The sequence below is a fragment of the Microtus ochrogaster genome, unplaced genomic scaffold, assembly GCF_000317375.1.
Source record: "Microtus ochrogaster isolate Prairie Vole_2 unplaced genomic scaffold, MicOch1.0 UNK2, whole genome shotgun sequence".
Taxonomy (NCBI): Eukaryota; Metazoa; Chordata; class Mammalia; order Rodentia; family Cricetidae; genus Microtus; species Microtus ochrogaster.
Genome location: NW_004949100.1, coordinates 14,735,608 through 14,751,283, shown reverse-complemented (window position 1 = coordinate 14,751,283; position 15,676 = coordinate 14,735,608). Strand labels below are relative to the sequence as shown.

At 36.3% G+C, this 15,676-nt stretch overlaps 1 long non-coding RNA gene across 1 annotated transcript; it reads right to left on the bottom strand.

Moving 5' to 3' along the window:
* Positions 1 to 520: 520 nt before the first annotated feature.
* Positions 521 to 15,392, bottom strand: LOC102001305. Its single transcript, XR_258780.2, has 3 exons — positions 15,265 to 15,392; positions 14,684 to 14,849; positions 521 to 796 (listed from the first exon to the last, which is right to left on the bottom strand). It is a non-coding gene; the product is annotated as an uncharacterized LOC102001305 (long non-coding RNA).
* Between the last annotated feature and the right edge of the window lie 284 nt (positions 15,393 to 15,676).

Here is a 15,676-nt window from a genome sequence, read left to right as displayed (position 1 = left end):
CAATCTCAGAGGAGGCAGCGCTTAATTTTCTTTAGAGGCACATAACAATTATAGTGTCTACTATATATTACTGACAGCATGCAGGATAAAAGATTACCAGGTTTACACAGAAAAAGAAAAATGGGAGCCACACTAAGTAAGGATGAACTAGATATGTGTGGAGGCCACCTATGGAGGAGACACAAGGTTGATGATAAAGGCTATAAAGGAATTTAGACACACAAAGAATACCAAAATCCTAATAATAGATATAGATAGAAAGGTAAAATTTTCAGATGACAGAATGCACACATACACACACACACACACACACACACACACACACACACACACACACTGTCTCAAATATGTCATCATGTATTTTGGAAACCTCATAGTATCCACACATGTTTTTTAACTGGTTGTTATAATGTACAAGTCATTATTTTGACACAGACATTGAAAACTCTACCAAGTAGCAGATGCTAATGTCTGAGATTTTTCATCATTTCATTTTAGGACAATAAGAACTCAGAAGAAATGTGTTTGTCAATAAACTTTAATCTCTTTTTCCTTAGAGCAAAGATTACAGGATCAAATTTCAGAGATATACAGAGGTACATGCATGCAGCAATTCAAAATTTGTCAGATCTTACTAATTTGGTCAAAGCCGGGAATCTAAAACTAGGAAAGATAAGTTTCTGTTGAATATCATTTTGTGCCGTATGTTAGAAATTTGTAAAACTGTCTCTTGCTGGCTCACAGATAGTGAAGTAACAATGAACACAGCTCCAGGCTAGATGCTTTTCAGGCAGACCTGTCAGGAGAAAGACAGAAATTTCATAGCAATTCATTCTTGCCACTGGGTCTCAAGTGACTTGTAAAGGAATCTGGCATTTCTAAAATATAAATAGCACTAACTTACAGCAATAAATGGAAAACGTTTTTTTTTTCTCAGTTTATTGAGTGGCAAAAGATGAGTAGCAAGAGAAGGAATTCAGTGGTGGTAGTTAATGGCAATAAGAAAAAAAGAGGAATTTTTATCAGCAAAGGTTTCCACGGAATAAACTTTATTGCATTTATAGGTAATAACTCGATCATGCTGTTTCCTATTGTTCCTCAAAATTACGTGTGTGTGTGTCTACAGTGTGTATTAATGATAGATTATTTTATCAAGAAACAAAAGTAAATATGATGATATAAAAAGAAGAGAGCTAGAAATAAATGAGGCAAGCTTGAAGCTCTATTCACCTCTTTTTATTTTTTTTGCTCATTAATTCAGCATGCAACTCACATTCCAATAACAGCAGAAAAGGTTGAGCCCACAATCAAACTGTCACTGAATTCTAAACCGAACCTGAAGCCTGGACTTCTCCTCATTAGGCCCTGCTGGCAGCCCCACACAATGAAAGGACATGCTGTGAGCGGGCAGCGATTTTCTTTGCTCTAAGAGTTCCTGTGTGGAAGGGAAATCTGAGAGCTGCATGGCAGTAAATGCTATGACTCCAAGAAGTCTTCTGATGCAATTCATAAATCACTGGTTATTTTTATAACACCCTTCTACTGTAGAATTAAAAGTTTGAAAGATAAAAATTAAACCTCATATTTAAAAAATATCTGTTTTCTCCTCTTTTTTCTTTGTTAACTCATTCAGTTTTGTATTGTGAGATGCATGGCATTGATATGTGTTAGAACTTTCCATTTTTATTAAAATAAAATTTTATTTGGGGGAGCTATTTAAGGAAAAAATATTGTCTTGTCTACTTGTTTCTTTGTCTATGGGAGAATTTAACAAGATATACATGCCATGATGTCAATTTAACACCTACTATTCATAAATAGATGTAGACAAAGCTCAATGTTGTCTTTGTCTATCACAATTTATTTTCCAGATGATACCATATAAAGAAAAAAATGCAGATAATCACAATTCCAGGTTGGATGGAGACTGACTTGGAATATTCAACAAGGGAAAATACACAAATCCATGCCTTAAGCCAATTTTGCTGGAGTACAAGCACCATGGGAGGACATTAATAACCCCCTTTCTTGGATGAGAGAATGCTGATGGTCTTATCATGGTTGTGAATGTGGGTACTTAAAATCTGTTCCTTATGAGCCTTGTGATGCACATCATTTAAATGTAAAGCATGTATTTGTTAGCAGACAGTATCTTCTGCTATATCTACTCAATGCCTATTTCTGTTTTAAAGCATAACCTGCAGTCTCTAACCATAGAGGCACAAAAAGACTCTTCTATGGGATGATTTCTGTGGGTATGACATGGGTCAGATAGTGTCGTGTTCACTCTTATTTACCCTCACTATATTCATGACACTTGACAGGTAAAAGTCCGACTCTCTCCCTTGGGATCTCATAAAAGGCTCTCCTGTCTGGTAGTGACTCTTGGCATTAACTGTCTGCCTTCCCTATGTATGAGAGCGATGTCAGCATATGGTCAACAGCTATGTTCATAGGGCAACTTCTTTACCAATGCATAACGATGGTTTGATTTATGGATCTACTGACTGTGGATGAGACCCATAACTGAGTGGAATTACATTCCATAGACTTGAATAATTTAGTTTAGGGGCTTGGTTTAATAGAGTTGGCTTACATATGGCATTCATCTCTGCATCCTTTACTTTTTAATTCTCTAAGCTTTATTCCAGGCTTGCAGAGTCATAATTGATAGCCTTTATATTGAAACATGTGAAAACGGGACCAAAATAGAGGTTTCCTGTTGTAACTTCCAGAGCAGGGCAGTTTCTCTTATTTTAAGGCGAATCCATTCAATGTTCTCAGTTACCTTACTCTTTATTAACCATGCACAGTGTTCCTCGTAGTCATGTGAGTTAAAAGAAGTAAACAATATTGATAAAATAGAGCCAATCTAAATGTCCACCAACAGAACAGAATATGAAAATGTGACCTGTGAACACAATGCAACTTTATTCAGGTGTCCTTTAAAAGGAAAATGGGGAGTCCTTAAAAGTATATTAAGTGAGTGATCCAATCTCAGAGAAACGAAAATAGCCTGCATTTTCTCACATCTGCATTCTAATTTCCAATGTTCGTGTATATATTACTAAGGGTTTGAAAGTTGGCAGAGACTATGAAACTAGATAGAAAACAAGAAGAGGAAAACAAAGAACTTCATAAAGGGGAGGACACTGCCACATGAAAGAAGACCGACAGGTGACGAAGAGAGCTGTGGAAACGTAGCAGATATCATGTTGTTGGGAAAATTAATGTTTATTTTGGCTCAAAGTAAAATGTGAATGTCCTATTCATTGTAATAGCTGAGTTATAGAACACAAGTAATAGAGGCATAGAGCTCATTCCTTACAACTTCTTCAATTTACTGAGTACTCACAAGGCATATTACAAAGCAGTAGAACATTTATGTATGTTCTCTACCTTACTGTTTTGCACATTTCTTGCTTTATGTATATCATCCATCTTGTAGTTAAGAAATAAAATGGATAAATAACTTGTCTGGTATATTTAAAGCTGTGTGGCCCTTAACCTTTCAGTTGTGTCTGTCTCCTACATCTTTTTTCTTCTGTCTCTAAGAATGGTCCATCTGTGGATGGGTTATAGTATCATTAATTCCGAAGGAGTTTGGAGATTTCACTTTTCCATTTACTTACAAGTATCTCTCATGTGACAGTGGATGAATGAGGCTACATTGAGAGCTAGCAGCACTAGAAAGATTTCCTTCATACTCTTGGTTGGAGAGGGTGAGCTTTAATATCCCTCTCTGTTAGTTAGGGTTTCTATTGGTATAAAATGACACCATGACCAGAGCAAATCTTATAAAGAAAACATTTAATTGGGGTGTCTTACAGTTTCAGAAGTTTAACCATCATCATCACTGTAGATAGAGTACAGGCATACACAGTGCTGGAGAAAGAGCTGAGATTTCTACATCTTGATCCACAAGCAACAGGAAGTGAGCTGTGTCTATATTGAACATAGCTTGAGCAAAGGAGACCCCAAATCCCACCTCCACAATAACACACTTCCTTCAACAAGGCTGTACCTACTCCAACAATGCCACACCTTCTAATAGTACCATTCCCTATGAGATTATGGGGGTCAATTACATTCAAACCACCACACCCTCTAAGTCTCTCCTGAAGGGAAATGCTGCAAATATAAAAGCCTGTGGTTAAACACAAATCTGAATTCATGAAGGCAGGTCTTCGGCTAGAATAAAGATGTAAATATTTCCTCTTTTAAATGTTCAAGCCTAGATGCATTTGGAGCAGTACACTTTTAACTGTGCTGTTAAGTATGATTCCCTCATCACCTTCATTCACATTAAAGGTGGTTATAGATTTTATGCTACAAATAAGTTTCCAAAATTAATTATTTTAAATATATTTTTATGATGTGGAAGTCCCCTCTGTGTGCTGTGATTACTATTAATGAATAAAGAAACTGCCTTGGCCTGTTAGGATACAACTTAATTAGGTGGGAAAAACTAGGTTGAATGCTGTGAGAATGAAGGCAGAGAGTGAGACGCTATGGAGCTGCACTAGGATCAGACATGCTGAATCTTTGCCGGTAAGCCACTGCCACGTGGCAATATACAGATTAATAGAAATGGGTTCAATTAATATAAGAGTTAGCCAATAAGAAGCTAGAGCTAATGAGTCAAGCAGTGGTTTAACTAATACAGTTTTTGTGTGGTTATTTCGGTTCTGGGTGCCTGGGATGAACAAGCAGGCCCTCCTCCTACATTTTTAATTAAATTTATAGAAAGACTCACACAGTTGCTTATTTTTTGCTTAATTCTACAATGGTCTGAGAATAAGTGTTAGATAACAAGGAAGCACTGTACCCATATGGACAGCCCCAATCTCAGAATCTCAAGCACTGTCAAGGAAGCACTGTACCCATATGGACAGCCCCAATCTCAGAATCTCAAGCACTGTCAGGCATCTGAAATATTTACTGAGGGGAATTGCTGGTATTACTAAAACTCCTCATTGAATTTTATTACACTAAATGACAAATGATGAAATGATTTGCTTATTTAATCATTTTATATTGTGTATTTCATTTATTTCTTTTCAATTATTTATACAGCTTAATATATATGAAATAAACACCATTTGACTTTAGTACACAGTTTTTCTATATGTTGAATTAAATTTGTTAATGCATGATTAATATTTTGTGTCTGTTTTTATAAGAGATACTCACCAAATTGATATTCTTTTTTATTTAAATGTGTTTTTCTACTAAGGTAATGCTAGCCATACAAAATGCAACGGAAAATTTTCTATTTAGCACTCATTTGGGGGAATGTATTTTATGTTACTTGAAGAGGAAGAATAACAATAATTCTGCTTCAGGATTCAGTTGTAAACTGTGGAGAAATAAAAATTTCATTTGTTGAAAATTGATTATGATGGTTGGTTAGTTTCCATTGTAGAGAGACTGAATTTGGGATCATTTTGGACACGCATCGATGGGCAGGTTTTCGAGGACTATTTGAGAGAGCTTTAAATGAGGAGAGAAATCCACTGTGAATGAGGGTGGTATCGGTTCATGGACTGGGAAACCAGGAGCGACAAACTGAGTTTCAGCATTCGTGTTTTTGCTTCTTGGCTGCAAGCATGTGAGTAGTGTCTTCACTCTCCTGCCCTTAGAGCTAGAATCATTCTCATCAAGATGCCTGCTCTACCATGGTAGATTATGCCCTCAGGCTTGAGTTAAATAAACCTACTTTCCTTAAGGTACTTTTATCAAGTGTTTCGCTATAGGAATAATGAAAAATAGCTAACACATTAATTATTGACTTCATCTAGTACAAATAGAGCCAGATGTATTATATACTTCTCTTTATATTAGCTTTTGATAACACTTATGAGTCAAGAAATTTCTCCACTTCATCCAAAGAATACAGTTTGTGGACATAGAATTGTTTATAGTACTCCTTTGTTTTTACTTAATTCTATATGGAAAGATTATTAAATTTAGTTCCTGTTGAACCTAATGTCAATGAACTGAAATCTCTCAAAATGAACAAAAACCCTCATTTAGGCTGATTTACTTCTATAGCTCTGTCACAATATTGGAAAGCTGACCCAACTCTGATATTAGTGTAGTGTAATAAGTGGAAAGGGTCATTTTGTATAACTTTCCAATCACTATCAATGATTTAAGAGCCAATAGCTCATATTTGTGAAAACCATTAATTGTTTCTCCATGATCCTAGCTTAAATTTTCCAAGTCTCCCTTCGATGGTGTCATTATTCCAAATCAATTTCCTTGAAGAATTCACCCTTGTTTTTACTTTTTAAAAAAGAGATGTACCTATCTCATTAGGTACATATCTGGAGATATATTTCTGCCTGGTGTGTGGGTCATTATGGACAAAGCACTGTTTTCAGTGATTATTGTTTCTTTTACCAGGCAGAGCTAAGAGGCAATGATTCCTTTTTATTGTGAGAATCCGTCACATTACTGGCATCAATGCACATTCACAACCATTACCTCAGTTAAGAAAACAGCCATTAATTATCCAGCCCAAGAGTATGCCAAAGAATGTGGGAGACTTTAAAAAGCACCATCTTGCTTACCTACAGCCAATGGGATCTTAAAAATATTTTCCTTTATTCTTTGAGAATGTTAAATAAGATATTTTGATCATTTTTACCCCTATGTCCTCCCTGGCCTCCCCAGCTTATACCCCCTCAACTACATACTCTAATTTTAAAAATATTTCATTTATCCAATTGTATGCATACATATCACAACCAAATACATATTTGGTTTGTATATACATGCATATATGGTCATCCAGTTGGGCGACTACTTACCAGGGCATCTCATACAGCTACTTCATGAAGATGTTGTTAAAGCTATCTTACATGTGTTAGGTTTAAGGAAATATTCCCCTGGGAGACTGCTTTATCTTTGAGGTCAAGAAGGATAGCTTAACTATCTCTATACTATCAGTACTCAGCCTTGTCCTTGTGCTTTGCACGGCACAGTAATTATTTGGTATGTTGAATGTTTCTCCTCCTCTGATTATTCTAAAAATGTTAGTAAGTGCTCTCAAACCTACTTTTCTTTAGCTAATATGAAATAATGTATTTACAATTCTGAATTACAGAAAATGCCATAGCAGCTTCAAAGGAGTAAAAATAATATTATGAAAGTCCTATACACTTGACATTGCTATTTTTTAATATATATATATGTGTGTGTGTGTGTGTGTGTGTGTGTGTGTGTGTGTGTGTGTGTGTGTGTGAGTGGTGACACAAAACCAGGCGATGATGGTGCAAAGCTGGACAGTAGTGGTGCACGTCTTTAATCCCAGCACTCCAGAGTCAGAGGCAGGGGGATCTCTGAGTCTGAGGCCAGCCTGCTCTACAAAGTGAGTTTCTAGACTTCCAGGACAGCTGAGGCTACACAGAGAAATCCCGTCTTGAAAAACAAAGCAAAACAAAAACCAAAATAACGAAGAAGGATCTGGCTCTTAAGCATATTTATAAACTGTGCTGGGAGGCCAGGCGTGGCCTTTAATCCCAGCACTCATGAGTCAGAAGCAGGCATATTTCTCTGTTTGAGGCCAGTTTAGTCTACAAATCAAATTCCAGTTCAGCCAGGGCTGTTACACAGAGAAACACTGTCTGCAACAACAATTACTACTCTGTGTGTTTGTGTTAGTGTGTGTGTGTGTGTGAGAGAGAGAGAGAGAGACAGAGACAGAGACAGAGACAGAGACACAGAGAGAGACAGAGAAACAGAAAAACAAAGATATGTGTATACAGAGGAAAGAAGGCAACCTTGAGTGACAATGCTCAGGACATTTGCTTTTGGGGCAGTTTTTTATTAGCCTGGAGTTACTAATTTAGACTAAATTAGTTGAACAGTATCTTAGTTTGGGCTTCTATTCCTGTGACAGACCACTATGACCAAAAGCAATATGGGGAGGAAAGGGTTTATTTCAGCTCACAGTTTCACATCACTGTCCATCAATGAGGAAAGGCAAGGTAGGAAAAGGGCAGGAAGAGGGAGACAGGAGCTGATGCAGAAGCCATGGAGGAGTACTGTTTACTGACTTGCTCTCACAGCTCATTAAGTTTGCTTTCTTGTAGCACTAGCTACTACCAGCCCAGAGATGGCACTGTGGACAGGGAGTTGTATACTCACACATTAGTAATAAGTAGAGAGAATGCACCACAGACTTGCCAACAGACCTGTCTAGAAAAACATTTTCTCAGTTATGGTTCCCTCTTTCCTGATTCTAGTTTTTGTCAATTTGGCATAAAACTAGCCAGCCCAGCTAATGAGCCCCAAGAGATTTTCTGTCTCTGTATTGCTTAATATTTTAAGTGGATTCTGGGTATCAAACTCAGATCCTCATACTTGTGTGCTAAACATTTTACTACTGATTCAGTCTCCACAAACATAGGCTTATTAATAGAGTAAAATAAATATAAAGTATCAAATAAGTAGAGAAGATCTTGCAATAAAACCTATGACAAAACAATACAACAAAGATGCACAGGTCAAGTGAAGTGAAAATTTAGAGTCTTGAGCTCACAAAACTGGAAAAGGTGAAAACAAAACAAAACAATAAAATAACACTGACTTTATGTTCATGATTATTGCATCCTTATGTATCTCTCAGTTTGGCTGCATCTACTTGATTTTTATTCTTTGCTGTTTGGTCACCTCTGGTTATCTGTATCAGTCTGTTGCCATGACACCCAGACTAGAAGAACTGAGAACCTTTATACTTGAAATAGTCCTCAGGTTTAATTCACCTTCTTTCCTGGTTTCTCATTATATTCTAATTCTATAGTGATTACAGGCTAGAGGGATTGACTATTGCTGAAGGGTTTTCCCAGATCAATTTTTTTTCTGCATCTTGGATAGAGATTTTGTGTCCCTGGGAGAATATTAATGAACATGTGCTTTGAGGTGTTTAATATGCATTTAATTCATTTGGAGATGTTCAAAGTGCAGATCTAGACACAGAAGGTGGGAGATGCAAACTGAGATTCTCCATTCCAACAAGCTACAGTGTGACACAGACTACCAGGAGCAGCAAGAGCCTGTGCTGACCATGAGTGAACATGGAAAGCATCCTCAAGACATAACTAGGAGGTAACATTTGTTAATGCTGAGGATTGAACCTAAGTCAAGCAACATGCTAGTCAACTATTCTACCATTGAGCTACATAGTCAAAGAGTTTTGATATACAAAGCTGGACTGTATGGGCAGTAGCAGAAATAAGAAGTTCTTAAAATAAAATAAAATAAAATAATAAAAGAATTGAATACAAAAATTCTGGGCATTTCTTGTGTAACATGCACAGGCTCACATGCTTGATCATATGGTCCCAGCCTGTGACTCTATGTTCAAGTTTTATAGAATCTTTAGGAGGTTGAAACATATAGGAAGATAGACAGGTCTGTTTGGGGGAGGACTCCACTTTCTGTCTGCACTATACTTCCTGACATCATGTGCAATGTGACCAGCTATCACATGCTCTGGTTACAATACCTTTCCATACCATGATGCATGTATCCTCTCTTAAACCATGGTTGCAGCTAAACCTTTTCTCTTTGACTTACTCTTCTCAGGTGTTTTGTCATAACAGTGAGGTGAGACTAATACAAATAGCTTTACTATGTTAAGGAAGATCCATAACTTTCACACCATTGAAAAGTACAGAACCTAGAGTCAGACAGTGTGGCAGGAAACTCAGTCCTGCCACCTGTTACCAGGGAAGTAACTCAACTACTCCATGTCAACATTCTTCCTCTATAACACCTAAATAATGTAGCTCTAAAAATCTCATTGTATTAATGAGTTATGACTTTTAAAATATATAGAATTTCACTGTGCGTGGGAAATGTACTCTATAATTTTCTAAACTGAAAGTTAATAAATTAAATGTAAAATAAGTAATAACTGAAAATAGTGTTTGTAAAGCTAATACCAATAGCCTGGAAGTAACATATCTCAGATTGTGTGCTATATTTTAACTATTCAGAAGTCTTGTTAGATGCAGAAGGAGGGGGTTAGGTTAGAAAAAATAAACAATAAGGATATCTGAAAAGGTTATAAGAAGATACAATTAATTATCTTTTGAAAAGCCTTATAATAATGTTATTCTGTACAAATGCAGTTTTAATAAACTTTTTTCTCACATGAACTCACAATATTCCTTCCAAGAAACAAGGACCACTTACCCAAAACTCCAAGAGGACAAAAAGGGCTCCTTATTGCTGAAGATACCCTAGACTTCAGAAACAGGGCCCAGAGATTCCTAGAAGGAAACTGGCCTGTATACCACTTCCTTGAGGAATAACTTTAATGATATCAGAAGGTGCTGTGCAAGCTTTCAAAAAGGGAGACAACCAACAGTCATACTCAAATATAATGCCCATGAATCACATCAACAAGCATGGCATAGGGGTGTGCATATCTTGAAGATAACAAACAGCTCTCTAATACCTGATCAAAAAAAAAGGAATAAGATGCTAAGCACTGAACCTTACCTAATTACTCAATGGTAGTGAACTCATGGCTATTAGAGAAGAACTAACAACCTCTACTTTCCTAAAACAGCAAACCACAAATGACAATCTAAACATGTATCCTTATGTCTTCAGTTAAAGACAGTCTTCACCCTCTGAAGGAAACTTATTTTTTCAACAAGTTGAGATGACTCCAGAACATTACAAACAATCAATGTGCAGAGTTGTTGAGCGAGATCCCAATAGATATATTTATAAAAACTCCCTCATTAAAACTGAGAGAACATTGCAGAAGAGAGATGGACAGACTGTAAGAGGAAGAGGGTTAGGGAGTTTGCTGTGAGTTCGATTCTACTAGCAATGTTTTGTTTCATTCATAATGTGTCACCAACAGGAGTTCCTTAGCACAAGCTGAGCAAGGACAACAATGAACATGCAAATATGAATGGGGAAAGAAACCTATGATGTATCATCAGTCATACATAAAGAAATACAGGCAACTAGGAAATGTTGAGAGCAGAAGAAATTGTCTTCCCCAATGAAAACCATACCAATGATTATCTAATATTAATAGTCAGCCATGAAAAGAATATATACATATATATATATATATATATAATACAGATTGAGATGATTTTGTTTAGAAATAAATATTATTTATTGTATTATATTTATAATATATAGCCATAGTGTATATTGATATTATTTCTAAAATATTTATGAGTATGTATCTTTTATGTGTGGGTATGTGTGTTTGTATATAACAACAAATAAGGCAAAAAAATGAGGTCATGAATTTGAAAGAGATCAGGAAGGGGTATATAAAAATGTTTGGGGGAGAAAACAAAAAGATGAAATGCAATTATATTATGATTTCAAAAATGAACTAAAACAAAAGAACTTATGAGTTTATCTATTGTTTTTGAATGAACTTGTTTCATGATGTATTAGAAAAGTTACCTCTATAATAAGTTTTCAAATGATGTTCATTCAACATTTACAATCTAGAGGCCATACTTTGTGACCATCTGGGCTTCTGCTCTCAAATCTGAGTACCAAGATGTAAGGCTGGAAGAATCATCAGCTACATAAAATGAAGAAGGTTTAAGTTTAATAACATGATGCTCTTTCTGGATAACTAAGGAAAAGTAGTTATGTGATAATTTTTAGTTATTTCTATGGGTCAATTGCTGAATGGAGTGGTAAGAGTGGAGAACATGACAAAAATGTAAATTTACCACATTGGTGTTATTGGTGCTTTAATTCTTTTCAGCTTTTAAATTCAAGAAACAGACTCTTCCAGAGCCGGAAGGCTTTCTCATTAGGTAAAGAGTTTGCTAGGAAAACATTAGGTCAGGAGGAACTCTCTAACCACCATTCAAAAGCCAGAGGCCACTTTGTATGCATACATAAGATACATGCCTAAAAGAACTGTAATTTCTCTTGAGCTAACACTGCAGTGTTATTTACCTTTATTCTAGCTTTGCCCGATATTTACCAATGGCCTGTAAACTCTTGGAACATAGCCACTATCTAAGTTTCTCTTTTCTAAAATTTCACAGCAAAGTAAACAGTACACTACATATAATGTCTACTTATTTCTCCTGCTCAGAAAGTTTTCTTTATGGCTTTTTCATGATATGTCTCCCATGCAGAAGATACAGTTTGTTTTGGAATAATATATACATTTTATACAGACATAAAGTGATGATATTATATATTTGTGGTTAGTGATTTTGGACTTCTGCTTTTCTTTCTCTTGATAGTTCTTATGGGGCTTTAAACATTTTCATTCTATTATATAAAAATTTGAGGTTTTGTTTTATAATCAAATTCTTGGCTGAAAGGGCACCATGGGAACCTCCAAACTATTGCTAAGGCTATTGGCTATTCTTCACAACTGATGTTAAGCTGAAGACAACACCCACACAACATTTAGAAGATGAATTGGTGTCTACCTAAAGCCTTCACCCCCTACTTACTAATGTTCATATTTTTGGAAAGTACTCTTTAACCTACCAAAGGAGAATCATAAACACCAACTCTTCAGTCTACAAGATGACCTATATACAAGATACAATAGTGCATTGGTGGTACGAAGCTTTTGGGAAATATCCAGCCAATATCTGACTGGATCTAAGGTCCATTTAATGACATGGAACCCATCTCTGACACTTCCTGTCTGATCAAGAACGTGAGACTAAACAGGTCATGGGTCTAGAGGAAAATCAAATACTACTATTCTGCTAAATGGATGTAACAACAGCATGAATCCTAATGAGATTATGCTTTACTCATAGATCAGTGTCTTTTTCAGCCACCATCAGAGAACCCTCCCCTTCTAGTAAACAGAAGTGGATACAAGATCTACATAGAGACAATGGGAAAAGAATCAGAGTTCTTGAAACACTCATTTCTAAATGGTGTGATTCATTCATTCCCATCCTTTGTGGCTCAGAGAGCCCTGCAGAAGAGGAGGCAGAAAGTCTGAAAAAGAGGGGATCAACAGCACAAAGGAAAAAGGCCTTCTAAACACATTGGGTCCTATGCACATAGGAATTCACAAAGACTATGGCCCCATACACAGGGCCCGCACAGATCTGAGATTCATGGGCTTGCAACACAGAGAATGGAAGTGGACACCAGCTCACATCCCTAATCAAAAATATTTCTCCAATTGATAACCACACACAAGTTAGTTTGCTAATTTAAGCATGCAAACTAATCTTGGCCCCATGCCCAGTATAAGATGGTCAATACAAAATAAACTCAAAGGTATTTCTGGAGGCCTATGTGTGAAACTCTCCATTTTTATGTGGTGTGTGTGTGTGTGTGTGCTTTTTCTTTGGCTTGTTGTTTTTATGGTTTTTTTTTTGTCCTAGATTTATTTGTTTTTACTTGGTCTTTTAATTTTTGGATGCCTCTTTGTTTTCTAATTAGAGACAGCACAAAATAATGTGGATTTGGGTTCAGGAGTAGGTGGGAAGGAACTGGAAGGAGTTGGAAAAGAAGGATCCATAATCAGAACATATTGTATAAAATATATTTTCAATAAAAAAAATCAAAAATTGCTTCTGAAATCCCCGTTAATGTGAAGAAGGGTTCTCCTGTGCAAATGGGATAAGGCATAATTGAATTATCAAAGCAGGAAAGTTTTACGGGATTAATTTAATCAAGAGTGGGTTATATGAGAGCATAGTATAATAATATATTAATGTGTGTCAGGAACACATTCATTAAGAAAGTTATTTGTGAATAGACCATGAATTGTCTTGCAGGGAAGATTAAAGACATTGGCTTTAGCTTTGTAGGCATTGACTTTGAAGCATAGACATGGAGTGGTCTGTACAACCTGAATATTGAATGGTTCTTTCCCTTGAATAATTCTTAATTAGTACGCTTAAATATTTACAGTGATAAAGACACAGAAATAAGCTCACAATAGCTCATCATGAATCCTAGGTAGCATTCAGGACATTCCCAGACAAAGAGCAAATAGGAACTAAAGTCATAATTTAAAACCTTTTCAATCTACCTCAATTACCAAGGCCATTAAGATTTTTCTACTTGACCTCAGAGAAAACATTTCTGTGCAACAGAGATTCTTTCCAACAGCGCACACAATGACCGTGAATCATTTGCCTGAGTGCACAAGCTTTGAAGTACTTTGGATTCTGCAGCTAACTTGGCTTTAGATTCACAGTGTTGTGCTGGTAAATGCATTTGCAGCCCTTTTCTCCATTACTTTATCAGTAAAATGGTGTTAATAAAAGTCATCATGGTTATGCCTTCCAGGAATATTGTGAAGATAAACTCATATCCACAGAGAAGCATGCAGCTAGTAGAATTTTCAATGGTAACTATATTAATAACTATAACAGCAGTAAGGCAGAATTATCCTGCTGAGAATACTGTAATTTACTGGCTTAAGGGCTCACAGCAATGTTTGAGATTATCGAAATCTGTGGGGAGTTCCAACGCTGGCACAGACTTTGGAGAATTCTTTCGTGTTTTTGTTTCTGTTTGTCTGTCTTTTTAGCTTTTCCATAAAAATTAGAAATATATTTGGAAGGTGATAGAGTATTTTACTCTAGTAGCTTGGAATTTAATAATAAATAATGATAGCACCCTACTTTTCCCTGTGATATAATGAAATATGGTACTAAAACATCTAATGCACTAGGATTACCATCTTGTTTCAGCTGTATGTCCTTTTAACTGATGACAGAAAGTCACACGGTTTGTAAATAGGCTCGATACACTCAGCAGGTCGATAGGTAACTTCACAGAAGATGTGATTACTGATGGCCAACATGTCTTCCTTTGGTTCTTCTTTCTCTCCAGAAATCATTCAACTATTGTATTGAGAAAGTAAGAGGGAAAGTTTACATGAAAGGAGTTGGAGGGGCATGAAATGAAGAAAACATTTCATTTTATTATTACATTTTATTCATTCAGTCAGTCAGTCAGTCGTGTGTTGCTGGAGATTATGAGGGTTGTGAGTACCACACCACACATGTGGGAATGACAATACAGTTGTGGGAGTTGCCTCTTTCTTTCCACAGTGTAGGTCCTGAGACAGAACTCAAATCATCAGACTTGGTGGTTAGCACATTTGCCCACCAAGCCAATTTGCTGTTCCATCAGATATATTTCTTAGTCGTGAAGGCATTGTCCATAAAAGCCTGACACACTAACAGGATGTTCTTAACTAATGAATTTGATTATTGAGAAGGACAAAGATGGTTAGAGAAGATTAAGACACATTACCCTGCTCTGCCTGTAATGGTCAGACACTAACTGACATAGTGGGAGACAGTGAAACTTGCTCTTCTCAGCAAAGGGAAATTCCAATCTGCTCATATGCATCTGTCTCCAAAACATTATTTGTGAGGTTTCTGTAGAATCCTGGACCCCACTACAATATGGTTCTGTTCTCCTTTGACATCATAATACTTCATTCCATTTCTTAAATAAGGAAAAGAATTTTTGTGGAAAAAAAAGAGAGGTCCAGACCATGTGGCAATAATATAGTTTACTTACAAGAACCTAAACACAATATTGGCTACCTACGTATTTCTCTGACAAAGCAAAGTAAAACTACTTATGAAAGCAAGGTTTGAAGGTAGATAGAAGGGAGTCAACCACAGTTCCTGAAATCAGGACATCAAGAGAGAAGGAT